The sequence below is a fragment of the Chionomys nivalis genome, chromosome 4, assembly GCF_950005125.1.
Source record: "Chionomys nivalis chromosome 4, mChiNiv1.1, whole genome shotgun sequence".
NCBI lineage: Eukaryota > Metazoa > Chordata > Mammalia > Rodentia > Cricetidae > Chionomys > Chionomys nivalis.
This window is the reverse complement of record NC_080089.1, coordinates 119,760,490-119,784,851: the sequence shown is the minus strand read 5'-3', so window position 1 is coordinate 119,784,851 and position 24,362 is coordinate 119,760,490. Positions and strand designations below refer to the sequence as shown.

The 24,362-nt window shown below is 40.3% G+C and overlaps 1 protein-coding gene across 2 annotated transcripts in view; it reads left to right on the top strand.

Moving 5' to 3' along the window:
* The first annotated feature begins 5,661 nt into the window (after positions 1-5,661).
* The window catches only part of Xcr1 (X-C motif chemokine receptor 1), a 30,348-nt gene continuing 11,647 nt past the window's right edge, over positions 5,662-24,362 (top strand). For both annotated transcript variants that reach the window (XM_057768231.1, XM_057768230.1), the window contains exon 1: positions 5,662-5,975. The gene's annotated coding sequence lies outside the window, so the exon portion shown is untranslated. The remainder of the gene's footprint in view (positions 5,976-24,362) is intronic.

Sequence of the window (24,362 nt, the reverse complement as noted above, 5' to 3'; positions counted from 1 at the left end):
TTCAGAGTGCTCTCTTTAGGAGATGCTTCTTTGCCCGCTCCTTACATGACTCCTCTGGGTGGGTATAGGTATCCTGGAAGAGTCACTTGCTGGGGTTTTGCAACAGACCGTTTGAGCCACTTAAGCAATCAGAATGAGTCACAGATGGGGTGGATGTGACAGTCAGCCCGAGTCTAACCTAGAAATGCCTGTTGTAAGACAGAAGTCGTGGCTTCTGGGAAGAACATCTCAAGTTTCAGAATGACTAGCTAGACCTCAGTCTGCCTACCCCAAGCTAAATATCATCAGACACCCAGAAACCTTACTAGAAAGTCATGCATATGTGCAGAGGGAAGACATGAGAGGACTCAGGAATGAACTATTCAGCAATCCCTCCTCTAGCCCCATACTCTCAGGGACCCCACATGGGTATCAAATATTCCATCTTCAATAATTATACTCAGTGGACTGATGGAATAGCTCAGTTGGTAGTCCTGGGTTTGATCCCCAGCACTGAAGAAATTGAGCAAACTTGTGAAAGCTGTAATCCCAGCATTAGGAGACAGAGGCAGAAGGACCAGAAGTTCACTGCCATCCTTCACTACATAATGAGTATGAGGCCAGCCTTAGATGCATGAGATCCTGACTCAAAAACAAAAGCAGCTGCTAGAAACAGAAAATTCTAATAATAGTTGTAAGTAATATTAAACTAGTGCTGCTAAAGTCATTATATATGCATGAAACACCTGAGAATCTTGTCAAAACTAGTACTCAAAAGTCTGGGTTGTCTCTAAGGTTTGGAATTCTAACAAGCTCCTACCAGTGCCTATGTTGCTGGCTCTTGATCAAGGCATATGTTCTTTCCTCACTTAGGTGCAAGAAACCTAAAGTCTGACCCTCCTGGAAATATGCAGATCAATAGAAATATCAAAGATGGGAAATCTGACTTCTGTTTCCTCATCTTCATTTTGTGACTTCCATACTTAAGATCACCTTGTGAATCAAAGTGAAACCTGGAAAACCAGACACTCATGCTCCAAGGACAAGGGGCAACAAGAGAAGGAAAAGTGATATTCTACAAACCATAGCAGCTCCTTTGCAAAGGTTATTTTTGTAATGGTTTCAAGCCTGCTGCTTCATCATTTGGCAACCAAGAAAGCTTGGAGAGACTAAGAAAAGTTAGGTTTTCTCTGGAACCGACATGCTCAGCTTTAAAAATGTAAAGTTACAATGTCAACTCCATCTCCCTATCCTGCTGCTTTAGGTTTCCAGCCACCAGAAGGAGCGTGGCTTTGGCACTTCTCTTCAACCATCAGTTTGAGAAGGAAAAGGCTGGGCTCCACTGTCATTGGCTACCTAATCATGAAAATGGACCAAGCAGAGACTTGGCCTCTTCTGTTAGAATCATACAGAGAAATTGGAAGACATTGGGCCCTGCTTTGAAAACTGGTTTTGGTCTTATTTTTAAGATTTGAGGACCATATTATGCTCAAAAGCCTTTTCTTCTGGGTCTGGGAGCTTCTATTGGTGGCTAGAAGGGAATCATCCTCTGAAACATTCTGGCTAGACTACCTGCTTCTTTTCCCCTTTCAAAGACTTAATAATTCCTGTGCTTACTCCATCTAAAGTCTGCAGCCACTTTCCCTCATATATCCATGGTTCCCTTCTACTTTCAATACAATATCTTGGGCACTAAGACTTCAGCTAAGGCTGAACTATTAGTAAGATCTGGTGTACACTCCTTAATGCTTTAGGTATGTTTTTTCTATGCTCAATGTTTGTTTTAGCTAAAACTGTCTTATATTGTATTATAGCCTCTGTCTTCCCACCTAAGGAGGGAAGTTCTAGGATAACTTTTGGGGGGTCATTGATGTGACAAGTGATGAGCTCTTATAAGCCACTAGTACAAAGGAAGCTGCCTAAACCAAATGGCAGCATCAACTAAGTGGTATCTAAACTGTAGATATTCGTGCATTCAAGGTTCAGACTTCTGTGTAGTGATGTGGAAGAGGACAAGACTTTTAAGAAGTGGATTTTTAAGAAGTGGATTTTAGCGGAAAGTAATTAGGTCATTAGGGGTACTGGCCATGATTTCCTGGAAGGAACTGATGCAATCCTCTTGGGGTCCTCCTACATTCTTCAGAAAGGGTTATTAGAAAAGAGCAAGCCCCGCCTCCTGTCTCTCGCTATGATCTCTCTTTTTATGTCAGCCACCAGAGGACCCTCACCAGAGAGCAAAGCCAATGTTAGCCTCCAGAACTATGACCTAAATAATAAAATCTCTTTCTTTATGAAGTATCCAGTCTAGGTTATTTTTTATAGCAAGATAAACAGATGAACACATTAAGATAACTGGAGTCCCTCACCAGGGAATGCAACAAAAAGTCACAGAAAAACATTTATTTGTCAGGAGCAGTACAAAAAAGAGGCAGATTGTGAAGTCACAATGAATTACATTAATAGTGCTACAAACTATTTCCCTTGAGACAATATCTTGTCATGAACCCAGAGGGTCTCAAACTTACGCCTTAGCTCCTTGAATGCTATACAGGCATGTGCCTCCATATCTAATACCTCCAAACTCCCTGTAATGATCAGGAAAAAAAACAACTATTGTTTTCTATTCATATCCTGAAATAATGTGTGACATCCCAGAATGTGTGCGATTGGTTCATGCAAGGTGCTAATTTTGGTGCTGCTGTCCTAGTTATCCATTCCTAGCTGAGGGGGCCCTTCCAGCAGCAATAACATAGGAAAGAAATGTCATCCTGCTTTCTGAACAAAGGTGACGTTGATCAAGTTGATTGAGCATCAACTCAAAGGAGCTCAGCTATAATATTTTCAGTTGAAGCTGATGGCTTGAAGGCATTAGTGGTTTCCTGAATGTCACGATGATTTAAACATCATAATCAAACCACTAAGAATATGGCTAAAGCAGACGTGTTCACTTTTTTCTCACGTAAAATCTAAGCTAGAATGACAGACAGTCCCATTCTGCAAAAGTGTCAGAATCCCAGGTTCTTTCCATCTTGTTGCTCTGACAATTACAGTACTATTCTTATCTACACTGTCAAAGGTGTCTCAGCATATCCACAGTGCATCAAGTAGAAACGATAATGTGGACAAGTTCCTCCCCTCTACAAGTGTGAGAAATGCAGGAAATTATTAATTCTAATCTAAGAAATTGAATAACCAGTTCAAAATCAGAGTTATGTTACTCTGAGAGGGAGAAAGTGACAGAGAACTTTTCTAGTTTCTGCTAGAGAAATCAAATTTTGGACTTTTTGAAAAATAAGATAGAGGGATGTCATACAAAAAGTACTATAGCTGCAGGTTTATGAGGGAAGAGACCATGAACAAACCCCAACATCCTGTGAGGTCAAACATCACTCAGCATGGCTCTTACCAGTGGCATTATGACAGAAAGCCCCTGCCCCCAGTCTTAAAGGGTGCAATACCCGGAAATTTTGACTGAATCTAGGAAACTCAGTCCTATTGGGCACTGGTGCCTTGTATAGATAGGAAAATGGAATCTTAAGTACTTCATCACCTGTCTTCAAGCCTTTGGCCTTAGTAAATTAAAGAAAAACTTTATCAGAATCTGTTGTTTTTTTGTGTTCACTCAATGGTATAGAAATAAACCAGTAAGTGATGTTATCTAGCTTCCTTTGTGTGGAAAGTGCAGATAGAGATCGTGAGGGTCCTCTAAGACCACAAGCTCAGGATGTGTGGGCCATAATAATACTTCAATAGATGAACTATGGGACAAGGATAGTTCATTGTGTACAGCATAGAGAGATACACAGCCCACTCAGGCTCCCTGAATATGAGCACTGTTTAAGTTCACAGCTCAGTTGGAAAGTAGGGATTGAGGCTAAGACCTGACATGCAACTGGCTCCAAGGGGATAAACTCGGGTTGCTGGGAGAAAATCCTCTCAAGAGGCAAAAATGGTTTCTGAAGGCTACAACTAACAGGAATCATTGACCAGAAACAGTCAGTTGTCCAAAACATGGATACTTTTGAAAATAAAAATCCAAAATCATTTAATGGACTTTATTGGATTGGCAATATGCATGAGCTAATATTGGGTAAACTCAGAGATATGGAAACTCTGTTAACTTTAAGAATGGGCATCTGCTAAGCCAGAAGCATATTGTATCAGAGTACTAAGGGTCCTGGATGGCCCTCAGATCAAGATTAAACATGTCAGGCAGCATCAGGAAGTCAGGTCAGGGTGGGAATTACTGTGGTCCTTGACAATAAGTAGCAACTGAATAGAACTTCAGCAATGAGTGAAAATTCAACCCTGTGAAATAACTCGTGACAGTAAATAAACTCATCAGAAACTCAACTCTGACAAGACTGAACAAAAAAGTAAAAATGAGGTGGGGGGCGGGGGGGAGAGGAGTCTGTGGACTACATAACCAAACCACACAGAATTTAGAGATGCAGATGGACTTGGAGATTTAATTATTGTCAGGACTTTTTGTGTACCTACATCTTTAACTCAGCCTCACATAACAAAGTGCCATAGACTTAGTGGCCTCCACCACAGACATTAATTTCTCAAAGCTCCAGAAGCCGGCATAGTGATAGCAGGTTTGGTTCTTGGTAAGGATTTTCTAACCATCTCGTAGATGGGTACAGATTTATGCCTGTTTGCTCATAAATTTGTGTACTGTAGAAGTAAAAATCAGTCTGAATGTGATGTTAGGTAGCTAGAGCCAAGCCACTAGCAAAAGCTGGCACTGCCCTTCTATGAGTAATTATAGCTGCTAGAGTTAACTGAAAGGGCCTCACATTGAGCAAACTAGAAAGTAAGAGATAGTCTCAAAAGCCCACAGTACCAACGATTTCATCAAAAGGTCCTGTCAGATGTCAGAACTCAGTTTCCCAGTTACTGGGCTTAAGGTCTGAGGCAAAACGGTTTAAAGTTCAAGGGAGAGCCCATTCTAATGAAGTGCCTGTAATCAGCAGTTTTCAAGAGAGACAGAAAGAAGCGATTCAGTGGTGAAGACAGGGGTAAGAAACAGAGAAACATAGATCTGGAACAGAAGATGCAGGGAATTTCATAGATGTGAGCCTCAGCTCTGGGATGGGGTCTCATAAGCCACAGCCAGGAAAACAGCGTTCAGTGTGTGGATAAGGAGGCTGTAGAAACAGGAAGCCAAATCTTCCAGCCGTTCCAGCAGTGTTGAAATAGGAGCGGCAGGGCTGCTTCCCACCGCCACCCGGCTAGCTTTACCCAAAATAATTACACGGAAACTGTATTCTTTTAAACACTGCCTGGCCCATTCATTAGCACGTTGGGTGCCACTCTGTTGTAATATGAGTGGCGGGTCTGCGTCCCCGGCACCCGGCCGCCCGCATGGCTTAGCTTATGCCCCAAAATAATTACACTGGAATTGTATTCTTTTAAACACTGCCTGGCCCATTAGTTTTGGCCTCTTATTGGCTAGCTCTTACATATTGATCTAACCCATTTTTTAATATTCTGTGTAGTACCACGAGCTGGCTTACCAGGGAGAATCTTAACCTGTGTCTGTCTGGAGTGGGAGAATCATGGCGACTCCTCACTTAGCTTTTTTCTCCCAGCATTCTCTCTGTTTACTCCACCCACCTAAGGGCTGGCCTATAAATGGGCCAAGGCAGTTTCTTTATTAAATGAAAGTAACTCCTCCATCACAGCAGTACCTAGAACTAGCATAAGAAAATGCTGAGAGATTAGAAATTGAGATGCCTAGCCTTAATCAAAAACCTTGAGCTATCACCGTTCTGTAATGACCAATGTTTCAAGGTTATTACACAGTCTATGAGGGAAAAAAAATCTTTGTAGCTGTTGACATGAGAATTTGAAGAAGAAAGGACCTTGGGAAATCCACTTCCTGAATGGTACTCCCAGACGAGGCTTTGGACTGCTCTCAGATTTTCTGCCGAAGGAAGGAGCATTTCTTCACTGCAGAGGAGGAAGGAGGAGCAGAGCTGGTGTTGCAGGTAAAAGGCCACAGGAGATCCTGCCATAATCAGAAATTTTTTGAGGAGTTTCTGGGACTTATAGTTTTGAAAATTGTTTTTCCTGGGTCTCCTTACTGAGACCTTTGGAAATTCCCACTGATCACTTGTGTGTCCTCCCGTCCTACTACCAAGGTGTTGAAACCGAGCAGAACCACTCTGGACATATATAAATTCACCTACTACTCTGTAACTGTACTCTAAGTTACCCCAAAAGCTAGTCTCAATGAATTCTGTCCCAAATACAGATAGCTGTTAACGAACAGACAATACCTTAAAGTACAAGAAAGGGGAGGACTCAAACAAACCCGAAGCAAAGATGTGTGTGTGTGTGTGTTAGTTGTAATTGACATAGCTGATTTAAACATATTTACTCATATACAATTGATATTTTAGTCAGAAATCTATAGGAAGTGGGATCTACTATTTATTCTTTCAAAGTCCCCATGTAATCTATGCACCACAAACAGCAGAGAAATAAGTTCAAGTCTGATCCCTGAGTGTATACCAAGGAGATTTATGCAGTGAAAAACATAGAGATGACTCTTTTTCAGAGAACACGTAAACAATACAAGTGGAGGTATGCTTTGTGTCTCCTGAACCAAACATATCCATCCAAGGTGTGTGAGGTTTCTACCAGGAAGCTCTGCACCAAAATGCCTTCAAGGAGAAGCAGGGATAATTGTGAGTGAGGCAGGGTTCATCCATCCAGCTGCAGGCACCAGAAAGATAATGGTCTAACATATAGGTCCAGGTGTCTGGAATCTTCATAGTACAATAACAGGCCAAAACCAGGTGGTGTGGAGTCTACCAAGCCATGGATTTGAAAAAGAAATAACTCAAGAAGGAGGCTCATAAGAAAGCACTCATTCTCTCAAATCTAACAAGACATCTGAGACATAGCCCGTGGTGGGGCTGGAACCACTGAGGTGATACTTTGGAAGAGTAAGACTCCAGCCGTGTGTAACCATTGAGAATGATACGAATAAAAGCAACAGATTCTGGGGAGACCCAGCCACTCTCCAATATGAATAGGGGGACTGGGAGGAAATTAAGGTGTCAGAAACCAGACTCAAATCATAAACACATGTATAATACCTGAAGGTTAGGCCCAGAGTATTAAGATAAGTCCCCTTAAACGTCCCTTCTTAAAGCCGAAATTAATCCCAGAAGTAGGAGCATTTCCATCAGCATTTTCAGAAAACTAACTTCAAGTAGCTTAAACAGTGAAGGGATTATTGAGTCACAAAATGGGAACTTGGCAAAACAGGCCTGCGGCTAGCTTCATCCAGTTGTCCCAACGCTGTTTTCCCGTGATTGCTTTGACTCGGCCTCTCTCAGGATGGCTGATAGGTTGCAGGCTGGTAGCAAATGAGATTCACTGTGCTGACCTCGGATGTGGATACATCTGCACATCAGGGTATCTGAGTATACACAAGCCACAGGTATAGTAAATACCTGAACAAGTTTTTTCACACCATATATATATATATACATTCATAAGTCATGTATTGATTTTATTTGCCCCATGCCCTTTCCTTTCTACCCTCTTCCTCTAGTTCCTTCAGTCTCCCAGTCAAGCTTTTCATCAGCAGCTGTGGTCATTTGTTTTCTTAATGATAGCCATTCTGGCAAAGGTGAGATTAATCTGAATTTGAGTCTCCGTGCTACATGGAAGTATGCCAATTTGGATATCCAACCCAGTCTGACTGGCAGATAATGAAGCCTAAGTTGGCATTCTACTGTAACCATGTGAGAAATCCCACAAATGGATGAATTTGGCAGGCACACGCGTGTTATCCCTGCACCAGGAAATCTAAAACAGGAAGATAACAACAGGTTTAGGGCCAACCTGAACTACATGACAAGTTCCATGCCAGTCTGGACTACATAGTGAGATCTTTGCCAAGAAGAAAGAAAGGGAAGAAAGAAAGAGGGAAGGGGGGAGGGAAGGAGGAAACAGGAAAGAAAAGGAGAGGGGTTGGAAGAGAAAGGACAGAAAGCAGGGGGAAATCCTACAGTGAACTCCCCAAGTTTCCTGAATTCCTATTCCATAAAATCATAAACATAAGAGAATGATTGCTATTACATCTGCCTGTGATATGGAGTGATTTGTTATACAACTGAGATGATTGATACATTATTATAGAAGAGTATGTAAAAATTAACCAGGAAAGATTCAAAATAAACTTTAAAACATAGTTTCGCCTGATATACATAGTAAGTTCCAGGACATCCAAGGCTTCAAAGATAGACCCTGTCTTTTATTTTTTTTTAAAGTATTTTATCATTGCAAAGAGATTTTTTAAAACCTAAAACTTCCTTTGTGTGATATTGGGAAATTACATGGAATCTTGCCAAGTCTTGATAATGGAACTATACTTGTTGGTATTCACAAAGAGCACATGATCCCCTCTGAGTCTCAGAGCTAAGGGATAATACATAAGTCATTCTCCACCTTGGGTCAGACTTTCTCCTAGAATACCTGAAATTTATAAAGAACACTAATAAATTATCAAAACCAGCCTTGGGTGAACACTCAAAAGTGATGGACAGATTTTCTAAATCATCTTAGTTCTTTTCATATTATCTTCCTCACAGAATGTCAGCAAAGAGAGCTAGAGATCCCTGAGCTTCCAAGCTTCCCAGTTGTCTGTCCACAAGCCCTTTGTGACACTTTCTCTGACGTCTCTGGGCCCAGCTCCAGCAGTCCCCTTAGCAGCTGTTTTTAGCAATTGCACACTCTGATTGTTGGTTTTCTTTGCAGTGGGTTTGTTAAGGTTTGAATATGAAGTGTTCTTCACAAACTCATGTATTAGAGTCTTAGGTGTCAAGCTGATAGGCATTTGAGAAGTAATTATATCCTTCAGATTCTGGCATAATCAATGGACTTATTCCTTGGTAAATTCATAATATGATAGCCTTATCAGGAGGTAGTCAAAATAGGAAGTGGCACCCAGATAGAGGAAGCAGGTCATTTAGGGGTGTGCCCTTGAAGAGTGTATCTTACCATCTTCCTTTTTGTGTCCTTCCTGTCTTCTTTGACTTATGGCCACTATGGGGTGAACAATCTCCACCACACTCTCCTTCCACCATGGTGTTCCACCTCATTAACAGCCTAGAAACACTTAAGCAAAGGGTCAGGGACTAAACATCTGAAACTATGAGCCCAAATAAATTCCCTCTTTAATTTGTTCCTCTCAGATATTTGTCACAGTGGGAAAAACAGTCTAACACAGAGTATGTATACAAAGCTTCACAAGGGGTCTGTTGATATAATTCAGTTGATAGAGTGTGTATCACCAACAAAATTTGGAGTCCCATCCTCAGCACCACATAAACCAAGCATAGTGTTAGACATCTGTAATTCCAGCAATCAGGAAGTAGTAGCAGAAGGATCAGGAGTTCAAGAGCCTCCTTGCCTACACAGGAAGTTTGAAGTCAACCTAGGCTACATGATATCCTGTCTCAAAACAAACAAATAACTGAAAAGCACTACAATGAAATAGGCAGAACTAGTATTACTTCAATGTGTGTAGCAGCCTTCATGGTGTCTTGCACTTCATGGTAGGCATTTTCTTGACTTGAACTGAACTTTGTAACAAAGAGAGCACAGGAAGAACAGTTTTCTGTCTTGCTGTCTTACATTGCTGTTGCTTGCGGCCACGTCACAGGACTATGAGGCAGTAGCTGGGAGGCTCATGAGATAATGAACTTAGATCTTTGCTCGCAGCCAGAGGAATGAACACCTGTAAGCAATCAAGTCTCACCTCCAGCCAAGTCATCTAGTGATGGAGTAGACTTTTTTTTCATCGTCAAAAAAAGATTGTAGCAAAACTACCCCATTAAGTTGTCTCAAATTCCCAACCCACAAAAACTGTATGACACAATATGCCTCTTGTTTAAGTCCTGGTGTCTTTTGGTAATCTTTACTAGCTATATGTAATATTTTCATCAAAGCAACCAAAGCTTCACAATAGAGAACACCCTTATCCTGTGACTTCAGAACACATCAGTTTGGGATCTCTCAAAGTCCCATGGTTCAGCAGTCCTCCAGTCAACTACAGATGAGAGAGGTAAGGTTGGAGGTACTCTGAAGCCATTCCCAAGCAAGGTGGGCCACCAGCTCAGGTCCCCTAACTGCCAATCTCAGGTAACAGAAGGTGACGCAGATTCTTTTCTCCTCTTGTTTGGAGCTTCCATGCACAGAACTCTTCTCACGTAGACAGATCAATTGACTCCATGCATCTGTTCTTTGACCTTGTTCTGCTTCCATGTAAGGAATAACCTCTGCCTCTCATGACTATAACTCTGTCAGCTGTATTCAAGAAGGGTTGTAGGGCAGGGCTTGCACCTAGAATCACTCTGTCCTACAACTCTGGCCTTGCTTCCCAACTCTCCCATTGTTGATTTATGGGAACTTTTGAGAAGTTGCTAAGGGAAATTCTGAGTCACTCACTGGTCATGTGAACCCCAATCACTCCTGCAAAGGCAGAAATATAGATTACTTGAGGTCTCAGGAGTGGGCAGAATGTATAATCACTGAGGAAGCAAGCAGCAAGTCCTGTTGGTTCTGTCTTTTCATCCTTGAACATATTCCATCAAAAGTTACTATGGCCCCTAGGCACAACCTGAATTGAGCAAGTCAAAGGGTTTTAGACAAGGAGGACAAAAGTTCTGAGCAGCGCACTGCCAATCTTCAAAGGTCTCATCGAAAAAGACCTGAGATGGTGAGACTTGCTCTAGGTACAGTCTCTGAGAGACTAGGGAGGGGTGGGGAAGGGGTTGAGAAATTAATGATATCTTTAACATACCTAAACTATTATTACATGTATTAATAAGAAACTTTACATATTTTTATTATGCTAGCTTCAAAGCATGATGTGTTGTTTGTACTTAAACACATTGTAGTTAAAATCAGCACACTAACAAATGCATAACAGCCCAACCTGTGAAAAGGGAGGAAGAACTGTCCTTTAAAAAAGAGATGATCTCCCCCTGGTGGGAAAATCAGAAAGTGCAGGAAGAATCAAAGGATTCCATAGATCGAAATGATGGAAGGCAAGGAAACCTACCAAGCCTGTTCAGGATGCTGAGTACAGTGAATTGGAGGAGTATATCAACAGGAACACTTGGCCTTCTATTTCATGTGGCATTTGTAACACCAATTTCTCTACAAATATCCTCATATGGTAAACTAAAAACCAAGAGAAACTCTGTTCTACAATCAGGCTTGTTTACACCCTGAGCCATAAAATGAAAAGTAGAAAGTTAAGCATGCTAGGGCAATACCAAAGGCTGAAGAAGGAGGCTCACTGTAAGATCAAGGCCAGACTGGGCTACAAACTGAATTTAAGGCCTGCCTGGACTATGGAATTCCATCATCGAAAAGATGACGATCAGTTAGTGCCCTAAAACAGAAGCTGTAGAACTCATTGGCTGGGTCTTAGTCCAGTTCTACCACTCACTCTATTATAAGCTGGTACAGTTTGCACATCTATAAATCTGCATATCAAACTTCCCACCCATCTATGTACATCTCTGCTGCTCTTTCAACCAAGATCTGGAGTCTATTTTCCTTCCCTTGAATCTAGGAAAGGTTCTGACATAAAAGACCTCTAAACGAGATACAGTGTATTTAAGAAATGTATGTAGGCTTTGGGAGAGATAAGAAAAAGAGTAGAAAAAGAGTATAGACATTTAAAAAATAAAACAAAGTCTTTAAAGAGAAAGTAAAAATAATTAAAAGATTAAATTATAGATTTAATAGATTAAATTTTATAAATTAAATCATAGATTAAAGTAGTAAAGAAAAATAAGCCGTGTAAAGATGGAATATGCACAGGGAGTCTGGATTATGTATAGTGCTGTGTTTTCTTTTAATATTTTGACTGCAAGAAACAGTCAATTCTGGGGGCTGATAAGTACAATCAACATAAAGATACCTTGTCTTCAAAATTTGGGTCTAAGGCTAAGCTGCTTTGGAAAAGAGGTTCTGCTTTTGTTTCCACAGAAGATGAGAACCTGTGGATTCCTTCCAGGCTAATGTAGTTTGATGAAACAAGACCCCCTAAAAGGGCTCCACGAGCCCTAAAAATACTTCACCCAACAAACAGCATGAAGCAGTTTGAAGAAAACAATGCCCAAGTTCCCCAAATAATTGTTTATAAATGCTTATTTTCACTTTAAAAGGGTTGATTAGAAGTGATTAATGGTCACAATCAATTTCTAAAAAGAAAGTAGGAAGCTATAACATAGAGATGAATATTTTGCATTGGTATAGATCTTGGCCTATTGATACAAATTTAAGGTCAATTTTGTTATATGAATTTCTGTTCTTGTCTAAGGTATTATGTTTAGATAGTTCATTTAAAAATATAATGTATAATTTAAAATTGCTGATAGTCATTTATAATAGTCAAACTTGTCACGTTAGTTAGGTTTTTTAGTTATACAGAGATATATTTCAGTTAGATGGATAATCTTCAGCACTTCAAAGACCTACAGAGCATGGCATTTAAAAGGTTTTAGGAACTTAGGACTTTTCATGACAATGAGACACATCTGCTCCTGGCAGCACCAATCTACTTCAAGAGATGATGGGCAGCAAAAAGGCTCTTTATGGCATCTGTTAGCCATTTGGGCAAGAAACTACTCTTGCCTGGACTGCTTGATGGTATGCTGTGTGAACTGGATATACAGAACCCACAGAAAAATGACTGCTAAACTTGCCTAAAGGTGAGACAGTTCTTCAGGGTTCCTGCTTCATGAAAGAGTCTTCCAGACATTCTGCAGGATACAGAAGAAAGTGATTGACAAACTGTCAATAGAGGCAAAACAGTCTTTCAAATTTCCTGCTTCATGGAAAAGCCTGCTGGATACTATGGGCCTGTAGGCTGAATATTGATGCCCCAATGTTACAAAAACCTTTGGGTGACTGTCCAGGAAATGAAATGTCTCTGTCCATTCTAGAGTTTTGGAAGTTACTTACAATTGCACTTCCTGTTAACTTAGGTAGTATTATATCCTTCTGGGGTCTTTAATGGATTTGAAAAATAAATGGTGATAATTATAGTTTTCCTTAGTTATGATACAAGATAAAGTAGATATAAATATTGTAGCTGTAATTCTTGTTCGATACCTGTTTTGTTATATGTAACTTTACTATGTTAAAATTAAAACCTTTTCTTATTTAGAAAGAAAAGGGGAGATGATACGGGATTCACCTCTGTATGCTCTGAATATGTTTTATTACCATGGTTATTAAAGAAGCCTTTTCAGCCAGTGGCTTAGTAGAGTAAAGCCAGGTGGGAAATCTGAACAGAGATATAGAGAGAAAGTAGGCAGAGCCAGAGAGACACCATGTAGCTATCTAAGGAGACAGATTCCATCAGAACCTTTACCAGTAAGCCACAGCCTAGTGGCAATACACAGATTAATAAAAATGGGTTAATTTAAGATGTAAAGGTTAGCGAGAAATATGCCTGAGTCATTGGCCAAGCAATATTGTAATTAATATAGTTTTGTGTGATTATTTGGGTCTGAGCTGCAGGAAAACAAATGAGCAGTCTCCTCCTACAATCCCCCTTCTCAGACATGGATCAAGAGGAGTCTACAACAGAACCCTCAGCTCAGTGCAAGGGAGAGCAGAATGGACCTTCCAGGACCTTCCAAGCAAGCCAGTGCCTGTCAGATACAGAGTAAGCCCAAACATGTCCACCATGTAAGGGACTCTGGAGGCTCATGTCCCTCCCTCAGTGGCCAAATTCACTTTGTGTGAAGTATGATCTGGTTTTGGAATTTCTAAGGATTCCCAAATGACTGGAGTTCAAAGGAAGGCTTGAAATCAGAGCTGTCCTTAGAGAAGGGTACAGGTGTGATCAACTAGAAATCACTCCAATGCCTGTTACACTCCACCCCATTAGCACTGCTAGACTCTGTAATACACTAAAAATCTACTGTGGTTGTGGACACGCACTAAAATGCAGAGTCTGGGAGCTGGAGAGCTGACTCAGGGATCAATAGAACTTTCTGCTCTTGCATAGAACCCAAGTTCAATTCTAGTATCCACATTTCAGGGGCTTTAATGGAGGAAGGTCATTGGTTAATGATGGAGGAAGGTCATTGGTTAATTAATAAAGAAACTGCTTGGCCCTCATAGGTTAGAACATAGGTGGGTGGAGTAAACAGAACAGAATGCTGGGAGGAAGAGGAAGTGAGCTCAGACGCCATGCAGCTCATTGCCAGGGCAGACGCTAAGAAGCTCTGACCCAGGATGGACGTAGGCTAGAATCTTCCTGGTAAATGCACCTTGGGGTGCTACACAGATTATTAGAAATGGGCTAAATTAATATGTGAGAATTAGCCAAGAAGAGGCTAGATTAATGGGCCAAGCAGGGTTTAAAAGAATACAGTTTGTGTGTTGTTATTTTGGGGCATAAGCTAGCCAGGCAACCAGGAGCTGGGGCGGCAGGAACACAGCCCGCGGCTCCTACAACAGGGCTCACCTGTAATTCCAGCTTCAGGTGATCTGTTGTCCTCTTCCAGACTCAGTGGACACAAACACACATGTGCATATGCACAGACACATAAATAAAGGTAAAAGAAATCTATCTAAAAATAGGACTAAATACAGAGATTGATTCAGAGGGCCTAAGACTGCATTTCTAATGAGCTTTGGTGGTCATAAGACTGATGCTGATGAATGAGAAGGTTCTGTGCTAAGGCCTAGCCACTGTAGGGCTGTAGCACAAGACGGGGTGTGTACTAAGTTTATGGGCTGAGTGTACTGGTTTGTGTATGTAGAGGGAAAAAGGTCCTAAATAAAGAAACAAAAGTCCCCCTCAAACAGAACACTGAATGCCTGGAGCCTAAACCAATGGCTTGTGATGAATTATATAAACAATCAGAAATTGAGCTAAAGAGTTGCCTCAGCAGTTAAGAGTAGTCGTTGTTCTTACAAAGGACCCAGGTTCAAGTCCCAGCACCCACACGGTGGCTCACAACCGTCTGTAACTCCAATTCCAGGGGATTTGATGCCCTCTTCTGACCTCTGTGGGTACTAGGCACCAATATGGTACCCATATATGCATGCAGGCAAAACATCCATAAGCAAAAAATAATAAAGTAAATCTAAAAACCTTTAAAAAACAGAATCTAAATTCTAATTTATCCTTTGATATTCTCATACACCTATACAAAATACTTCGTTTATAATCAGTTCCCTTCTACCATCCAACTTCTTCTGAACCCTCTCATATAACCCTTACAACATCATATCCTCTTCTCTTCATTTTTAATAACCTGCTGAGGCCAGTTAGTAATGTCTGTGTATATATATTGTCGTATGACCGTCCACTAGAGCATGGGCAATCTACCAGGAGCCACAAACCCTTAAAAAAGAAAAGGCTCTTCCCAAGCAGCCATAAATTACCCATAGCTCCTCAGCTTGGCGCCGGGCCACATGCACTCCTTCCCCATCCGTTCTAGAAAGCTGACTGGCTTGATCTTGGGCAAGTAACTTATGCTGTGAGTTCATGAGTGCGATGGTCCTGCTGTATCCAGAAGACACTGCTGTGAAGTCTTCCACAAACTCTGGCTTTTACAGTCTTTCCATCCCCCACCCCATCCACAATGTCCCTGAGTTAGTGAGAGGAGTGTGTGTGTGTGTGTGTGTGTGTGTGTGTGTGTGTGTGTGTGTGTGATATAGGTGTCTCATTCAGGGCCAAGCTCTCCACAGTCACTTACTTTCTACACTCTGACCAGGTGTGGTGTGTGTGTGTGTGTGTGTGTGTGTGAGAGAGAGAGAGAGAGAGAGAGAGAGAGAGAGAGAGAGAGAGAGAGAGAGAGGTCTCATTCAGGGCCGAGCTCTCCACAGTCAGTTACTTTCTGCACTCTGACCAGGCGTGCGTGTGTGTGTGTGCGTGCGTGTGTTTTGTGTGTGTGTGTGACAGGTGTCTCATTCAGGGCCAAGCTCTCCACAGTCACTTACTGTTGTGAGGAACGGCGGGCTGCGTCCCGCCACCCGGCTAGCTTTACACCGAAATAATTACACGGAAACTATATTCTTTTAAACACTGCCTGACCCATTAGTTCCAGCCTCTTATTGGCTAGCTCTTACATATTGATCTAACCCATTTCTAATATTCTGTGTAGTACCACGAGCTGGCTTACCAGGAAAGATCTTAACCTGCGTCTGTCTGGAGTGGGAGAATCATGGCGACTCACGACTCGGCTTCTTTCTCCCAGCATTCTGTTCTGTTTACTCCGCCTATCTAATTTTCTGTCCTATCAGGGGCAAGCAGTTTTCTTTACTAATTAACCAATGAAAGCAACAGATAAATGCAAGACCCACCTCCATCAACTTACTTTCTGCACTCTGACCAGGTGTGCGTGTGTGTGTGACAGGTGTCTCATTTGGGACCAACCTCTCCACAGTCACTTCTTTCTCCACTCTGATCAGTTGTGAGTCTCTGTATTTCTTTCCACTGCAAGCAGAAGCTTCTCTAATGAAGGCAAGAGCTTCACTGATGTATGAGTATAAAGGTAGTGTTTAGAAGATATTTTGATACTATGTCCATTTAGCAAACTAATAGTAGTTCATTTCCCCCAAGGGCTTATGATCTCCCTATTCACAAATACCATATAGTCCAACTTTTAACGTGCCAGTGCCTCACCCCAAATGACCAGTCCCAGGAAGAGACAATGATGTTATAAAGTTTACTACCTGACAAGATAGCCAACTGCCCACCTCCTACCTATTCAAATACAACCCCACACATATAGCCTGGGTAACTTTTATTATACTCCCTTAACTGGTGATCAAAGAACTCCATTTCTCCTTGGGGATAGAATTCTATCTGAGCACTCACCTACTATGTTTCCGTCCACAGTGTTTATACTCAAAACTTTTATGTCAGCTCTGGGATGGTGAAAACTTTTACTACCTCACCCCCAACCACCGCTGTTGCTGCTGCCACCTCTGTTACCACATTGGACTTCTCCTTGCCAGCAAGACAATATGTGTTTAGGAAGCACAGAAATGAGTGTGGATACCAGGGAAGCACACAGGTGAGGACCAGGACAGCAGCAAAAACTGGTTGACTCTCTGTTGTGAGAAGAGTGAGTGGGTACTACCCTCGAGGATCTCCTTCACTGTGAAGGACAGGCCCACAGGTCAGAGTCTGGGGAGTGTGCATGCATGTGTGTGTGCGTGTGTGTGTGCGCACGCGTGTGTGTGCGTGTGCGTGTGTGTGCGCGCGTGTGTGTGCGTGTGTGTGTGCGCGCGCATGTGTTGTGTGTGCGCGCACGTGTGTGTGTGTGTGCGCGCACGTGTGTGTGTGCATGTGTGTGTGTGCTCTGTTCATTTTGAAAATAGTCTCTTGCTGTGTAACCCAGGAAGCCTGTGAACTCTGAAATCCTCTTGCCTCAGTCTCCTTGGTATTGTTGAGATTAATCCAATGGAGAAAATAAAATGCTTGGATAATAATTCGGGCTGTAGAATGTTTCTCATGATCACAAGGGCGAATACTGAGAAGTGTCCTGGCTGGTTAGGAGCACTAAGCCTGCAACTAGCTTTGTCACTTCCTGATTGTGTGATTTCGACAAGAATCTAGCCTTCCTGTACTTCAGTCTCCTTACCAAGAGCAAAGATCTTAACAGCGACCATTTTTTGCATTGGCAGTGTGATGAACTATTTGTGGTGAAAGTTAGTTGTGCTTTAAAGATAAAATGTCAAACGCTGAAAGCAGACAATGAGAAGTCCAGTTCTTAGCTCTTATCTACCACCACAGGAATCCCTGGAGAAAGCAGCGTTTCTGTGAGTGCTCACCAGAGGTCAGCTTTTACCCAGAGTTCAAGTTCAAGAGCAATCTGAGTTACTATTCTCTCCACAAAAGTGGCAACATGAAAGCCAGATGGTAGCACACGCCTTAATTCCAGCACTCTGGAGGCAGAGACAGGTGAATATCTGTGAGTTCAAGACCAACCTGGTCTACAGAGCAAGTTCCAGGACAGCCAGAACTGTTTCAGAGAGTGTGGCAACATGATTTTAATAGAGGTTAGTACCCAAAACCACATTTCTCTAGAATCTTCTAATCAGAACTATCTGGTTGGCCTTGGAGACAGTTTAGGACTGAGGAAGTCTTGTTCCTTGTTTTCCTTTCTGCCGTGGAAATGGGTCATTCATCTGTTCAGGACTCAGTTCTATCTTGTAACTTTGTTGCCCATCATTCCATGATCTACTAGTTTTTTTTATAAGACAATGGTTGCCATTTTTGGCACTCTTACAAGCTGCAATCAGTACCTGGCATCACCCTAGTCTCTCCCCAATGAGAGATGAACACCATCTCTGTCCCGCAATTGAGGATGATGAGATCCAAGTGTCTTTAAAATTTCCCATTGTTCTACATATTTTTATGTATTGTTCTACAGGTGTATTATATGTATATAAATATTATTATTCTACATATTTTGTATGTATACTCTTTATTAGAGTATAATTGACAGTGATACACATTTGCTTTAAGCAGATTCACATGAGTATAGATCAGTGTAAATATCACAATCGAGATTCAAAATATATCCATCATCCCCAAAATCCCCTTATAATTATTCACTTTCCCAGACAATGACCTACTCAAGCAATCACTGATGTCTGTTGTTAGTATATATGATAGTGGCCTTTTTCAGAATTTCTCTTGCTATATATTAGATTCATCTTTCCCAGATTTTCCCAAGTTTTATTCAAAGTATGCATTCTTCCACATGTTCCCCATATGTGAGTCACCTGCACTGTGACTTGTATTAGTGGCTTGTCCATTTCAATCACTGAATATTTCTTCGTACAGTTACACTACAGTTGTTGGTCCTGTCACCAGTGTTTAGACATTGGTTTGTTATAGTGCCTGTGTCTACTGAGTTCAGAAGAGAGTGTTGGATCCCCTGGAACTAAAGACAGTTCTGAGCTACCACGTGGGTGCTGATCCCAAGTCGGTGTTTTTAACTGAGCCATCTCTCCAGCTCTTGCTGAAGCTCTTTTTAGTTAATTAATTACAGAATCAAGTCCTTCTAGTTAACTACAAAACAAATATTCATTAACAGGAAGCTACAAATATAGAGAAATTCCATCTAAACTTTACCTGGTTTCTGGCTGAGGTTGTAACTCAATTAGTAGGATGCTTGCCCAACATTCATAAAACACTGGGTTCTATGCCCAGGACTGTCTGTTATTCCAGCATTTGGGAGTCAGAGTCAAGAGGATCAAAAGTACAAGGTCATTTTTATCTACATGGTCAGTTCAAAACCAGCCTAAGATACACAAATATTAACAATTTACACATCATTCTACAAAATTTAAAAATAAATAAAATTGTTAGCATATAAATAATAAATAAAATATGACAATAATATTAAAAATAACAATTTGAAAATAATAAACTTTAGCCAGTTTCCTTTGATGGTTATATCTTCCATAATTATATACCATGCCTATATCACAATATTTGATAAATATCTGTAGCATGATTAATAAAAACCCAGAGACAGATATTGGGGTTTAACCTGAAGGTAGAAAAGAAAAACCACCAGCCACTGGCTCCTACCTCTACCTCAGTCCGAAATGGTGATACTGCTTCCAGGAATCTCAGAATGAGACTGTCTCCTCCCATTTTATATTCCTCTCTCATGCTGGGATTAAAGGTGTGCACTGCTACAGCCTGGTTCCACTGACAAACCAGTGTGACTTCTGGGATTAAAGGTGTGTGTCACACGGCCCAGCCTGTAAGGCTGACCAGGGCAGCAGCTTTACTCTCTTATCTTCAGGTAAGCTTTATTCACTAAAATACACATGAAATATCACTACAACTATCCTTTGAATTCTAAGGGATCCAGAGTAATAACCCATTTCATGCATTTTACTGAGCATTTTTCTATCTCCGTTTTTGTCAGTCTTTCTACAGGTTTGTCACGTTCTTTCATGTTTAAGGAACAAATACTTGTTTCCTTTGTTTTTATGTTAATTCTACCCTTTACATTTTCCTTTCTTCTACTTAACCTACTTTATTTTGTTCTTCTTTTTATCTAAATCTTTCAGATAAGACTTTAGATTACACGTAAAACATGTTCTCTTTTCTAATGTAAGCCTTTAGTGCTGTGAATTTTCCTATCAACATGACATAACTATTTCCCACAGAACTTGATACCCAGCCTTGCATTTTTATTCCATTACTTATCCTTTCATCCCCACTAAGACTCTCATAATCTTAACAATACACACACACACACACACACACACATCATTCTTTTCTTCTGATAATTTCATAGTGTTAGAAGGAGAACCACACTTGTAGATGGATTTTCTGTCCCACCAGCCAGCTCCCAAATCATGACATGGAGATCTCTTTTCAATTATGGATACTCGGCCAATAGTTTAAGCTTGTTTTTAGCTAGCTCTTATAACTTAAATTGACCCATTTCTATTCATCTACATTCTACCACATGACTTTTACCTCTATCCCATTTTGTGTGTCTGACTTGTTCTGGGTCTGTCTGGCTTCTCCACCCTTCTTCCCAGTGTCCTCTGTACCTGGAAATCCTGCCTCGCTATTGGCTATTCAACTTTTTATTAAACCAATCACATATTTTCACATAGTGTAAAGGAATCTTCCATAGCATTTCTCCCTTTTGTCTAAATAAAAAGGAAAGGTTTTTAACTCTAACGTAATAAAACCATACACAATAAGAACAATTATCAGGTAAGAATTACATTTACAACATCTAGTCCATTTATATTTCTTTTGTGTTCTACTTATCCAGTCTGGACAGTATACTGTCAGCAGTCCAGGCAAGAGCAGTTTCTTGCCCAAATGGCTAGTTTGCCACATTGAAAACAAACTCTATATGGAGGCTCTTTGATGTTCATGATCCTTTTATGAGTAGATTGGTCCTGCCAGGAGCAGATGTGTCTCGCTGTCATGAAAAGCCTCAGGTTATTAAACATCTTAAATGTCATATTCTGTAGGCCTTTGAAGTATTTGAAGATCACCTAATTATTTAAAATATATCTGTTTAACCTTGAAAACATACCTAATATGATGAGTTTGATTATGATAAATGACTATTAATTTGTATTTAATTGCACATTACATTTTTAAAAGAGCTACATAAGCACAATACCTCAAACAAGAATAGAAACATGCATTAAGTATAACAAAAATAACTTTAAACTTGTATCAATATATCAAAATCCATACCAATGTAAAATATTTGAGACTAATGGTGGTTCAAAAATAGACTCAACAATGCACCTTTTTATCTCATTATTTCTTTATTATATTCCCCCTTTTTCTCTTCAGAAAGAGATACCTGAATGTAATCTTTTTTTTTGTTTAGTCTTTTTTTAACCATGACCAATAACAATTTGTAACCAACCCCTCTAAACAATAACAAATATCCATAACCCATTGAATGACCAAAAGTCATCCCATCTCTTGGAAATGTGAGAGTTGTGTTCTCTAGACTGCTTCCTGTTGTCTGGACCACTGACATTTTTGGAAGAACCTGAGAAAATTATGATAATGGTCAAATCCTGGCTAGAATAGTCTGGCTATTCTATCTCAGCCAGTTACCTTGAAACTATTCTGTTTGCAGAACTCTGAGGAAACTTAGAATGCAACAGAGGCGTTCTAAGAGGCTAGATCACCTGAGCTACCCATTTTCATTGGTGTCTGGTCCCTATGCTGTGAAAACACATAAAATTTCAAGGGTAACATATATGTCTACATTAACACAACTATCGACTATGCATTGTACCCAAGCTAGCCAAAGATGATTTTTTTGTTTGATGTTTGAGCAGGTAAAATATATGTCACCTGCCTTGTAGTTTTTCTAGGTTTATTTCTTTACTTCTCCAGCCAAATTTTCAGGGGGTCTTCCCCAATCATATTTGATCTTCTTTAACTTTGAATAAATCCACAGCCTTTCATTTTCTGTGGGAAAAAAGTATAACCTCTTCTCTAATGCACCATATTTTACTTCCATTTTGAAGTTAAGACATATTTAAAATATATAGGTTGGTTTAATTTAGTATTTTCCATAATCCAATGTCTCTCAACAGCTATTGTTTCTTCATCAGCAATCAAAAAATTCAAAGACATCACAAAGCATATAGAATCCAAACTTTTTATGTATTTCCCATCTTTCTGTGACTTATTCTTTTTTTATTACTTTACCCTTTCTTTAAAGTCTTTTTAGTTTTAAACTATTTTTTCTATGGCTGTCTATACCCATTTTTTTTTCTTAAACCTACACACATTGATAAATACACTACAACCTGTTTAGAGGAATTTTTTCACATCTGAACCTACTTTACTGCATATTTATAACCTGTTCTGTCTGCATGAGCAAAACCTTAAAGTTGCCACATGTCTTATCTCATGTCTTACTGGCAGCTCAAGCATACAGGCAGCTGCCAGAAAATGTTCCCTGTACCACAGTTGATATGAGAGACATGAGGCTAATAAGCTGTGTTTGGCTCCATTTTTGTGTGTTTAGAACCTTTCTTAAAGCAGTATCATGTCTTAGGTGGATATACAGGACTGGATGTTGGGTGCCATTTGTATTCAGATTTTTCTGTCCCACTAGCCAGCTCCCAAATCATAACATGGAGACTTCTTTCTAATTATGAAAGCTTGACCAATAGCTTAGGCTTGTTTTTAGCTAGCTCTTATAACTTAAATTAACCCATTTCTATTTATCTGTTTTCTACCAAGTAACTTTTATGCCTATTCCATTTTGTACACCTGACTTATTCCATGTCTGTCTGATTTCTCTGCCCTTCTTCTTCACAGTGTCCTCTGTGCCTGAAAATCCTGCCTAGCTATTGGCCAATCAGTTTTTATTAAACCTACCACAGTGATATATCTCCACACAATGTAAAGGAATATTCCACAACATACACCTTTTCTACTTAAGGAGGCTAGAACTTTACTAGTTAACTTGTGTTTTCATGAAAATATTATGAACTGTGCACTAATTGGCACATGCACAAGCACATAATATGCCCATACATGCCCACATGCACACACATATATGCCCATAGTATGCTTATACTCACACCTAATCAGCAGAGCTCAAATTTCAAACACAAAGCTGATGGCAAACAGTACGGTAAACGAGAAACAGGAAAAGGAAGCTGTTTGGGAGGGAAAGCACCAAGTCAGCTTCACATCTTTAAAAGAACTAGGCCAAACCAAAACTTGCAGCGGAAATGTCAGAGACAGTGTGTCAGAGTCTGGGTTAGCAGAAACACTGCATTTAAATTGACAGCATTTACCTTCTAAGCCAATCCAGTAACCACTTCCTATCATCACCACCTCATCTTAACAGTTAATTAAACTGATTCTACTTTTAAAGTCTGAAAAGGAAAAAAGACCCCACATTTAGTACAACAGCAAGGTGAAAAGTCCAGGAACAAATGCTGTATTAAGAAGAAAACAAATCAGCAGAGGAGAGGAAAAATGAAAAAAAAAAAAAAACTGGACCTTGCATAGTAATTTAGTGGCTGATAATAGCATTGCTCTTCTAAGATGTTACATGCAGCCTGCAAAAACATATAAATTCTTACAATCTTTCTTTTTCAAACTGTTAATTACTAATGTTTTCTGGTTTTGTCTAGCTGTGTATTGGTTATTTAAGAAATATAGGGTTTGTTTTGACTCAAGGCTTAAGAAGAGATGTAGTCCACCATGGCATGGAAGGCGTGCCAGTAGGAGCATTATACAACTGGAAACATTACATTCACAGTTAAGGAGGTACAAGGATGAGTGCTTCAACTCATCTTGATTTCTTGTTTTTATTCAGCCCAAGACCCCAAGCAGTGAAATATCACCATCCACATTCAGATTTGATCTTCTCTCCTCAGTTCACCTCTCTGAAACAGCTTCACAGACACACATAGAGGTGTGTCTCCAAAGTGACTCCAAAACCAGTCAAGTTGACAATCAAGGTTTACCATCATAGTCTGAAATATCACAGATCCATAGCTTTGCAAAAACATTTATGTATCTGGTTGTGTCTTATGTCCATTAGCAGCAGCTGAAATGTGATACTAGATATTTGGGCTCCAACTTCAATTCCCCCATTTAAGCTAAAAACACTAGATCAGTTTAGGCCCGGGTGCTCAACATCATGAGGACTCTTTGGCAATTCTCTTTTGTCAGTTTTCCAGATCAGCAAACCATGCCTTATTACCTACTACTATTCAGAAAACCTCTTGAACCTTAGAATCCTTTGGAATATCCTTGATTTTTTTTCATTTGTTGATTCTATGTCACATTCTTCCTCCTCCTCCCTCCTGTTCCTACCTCCTGC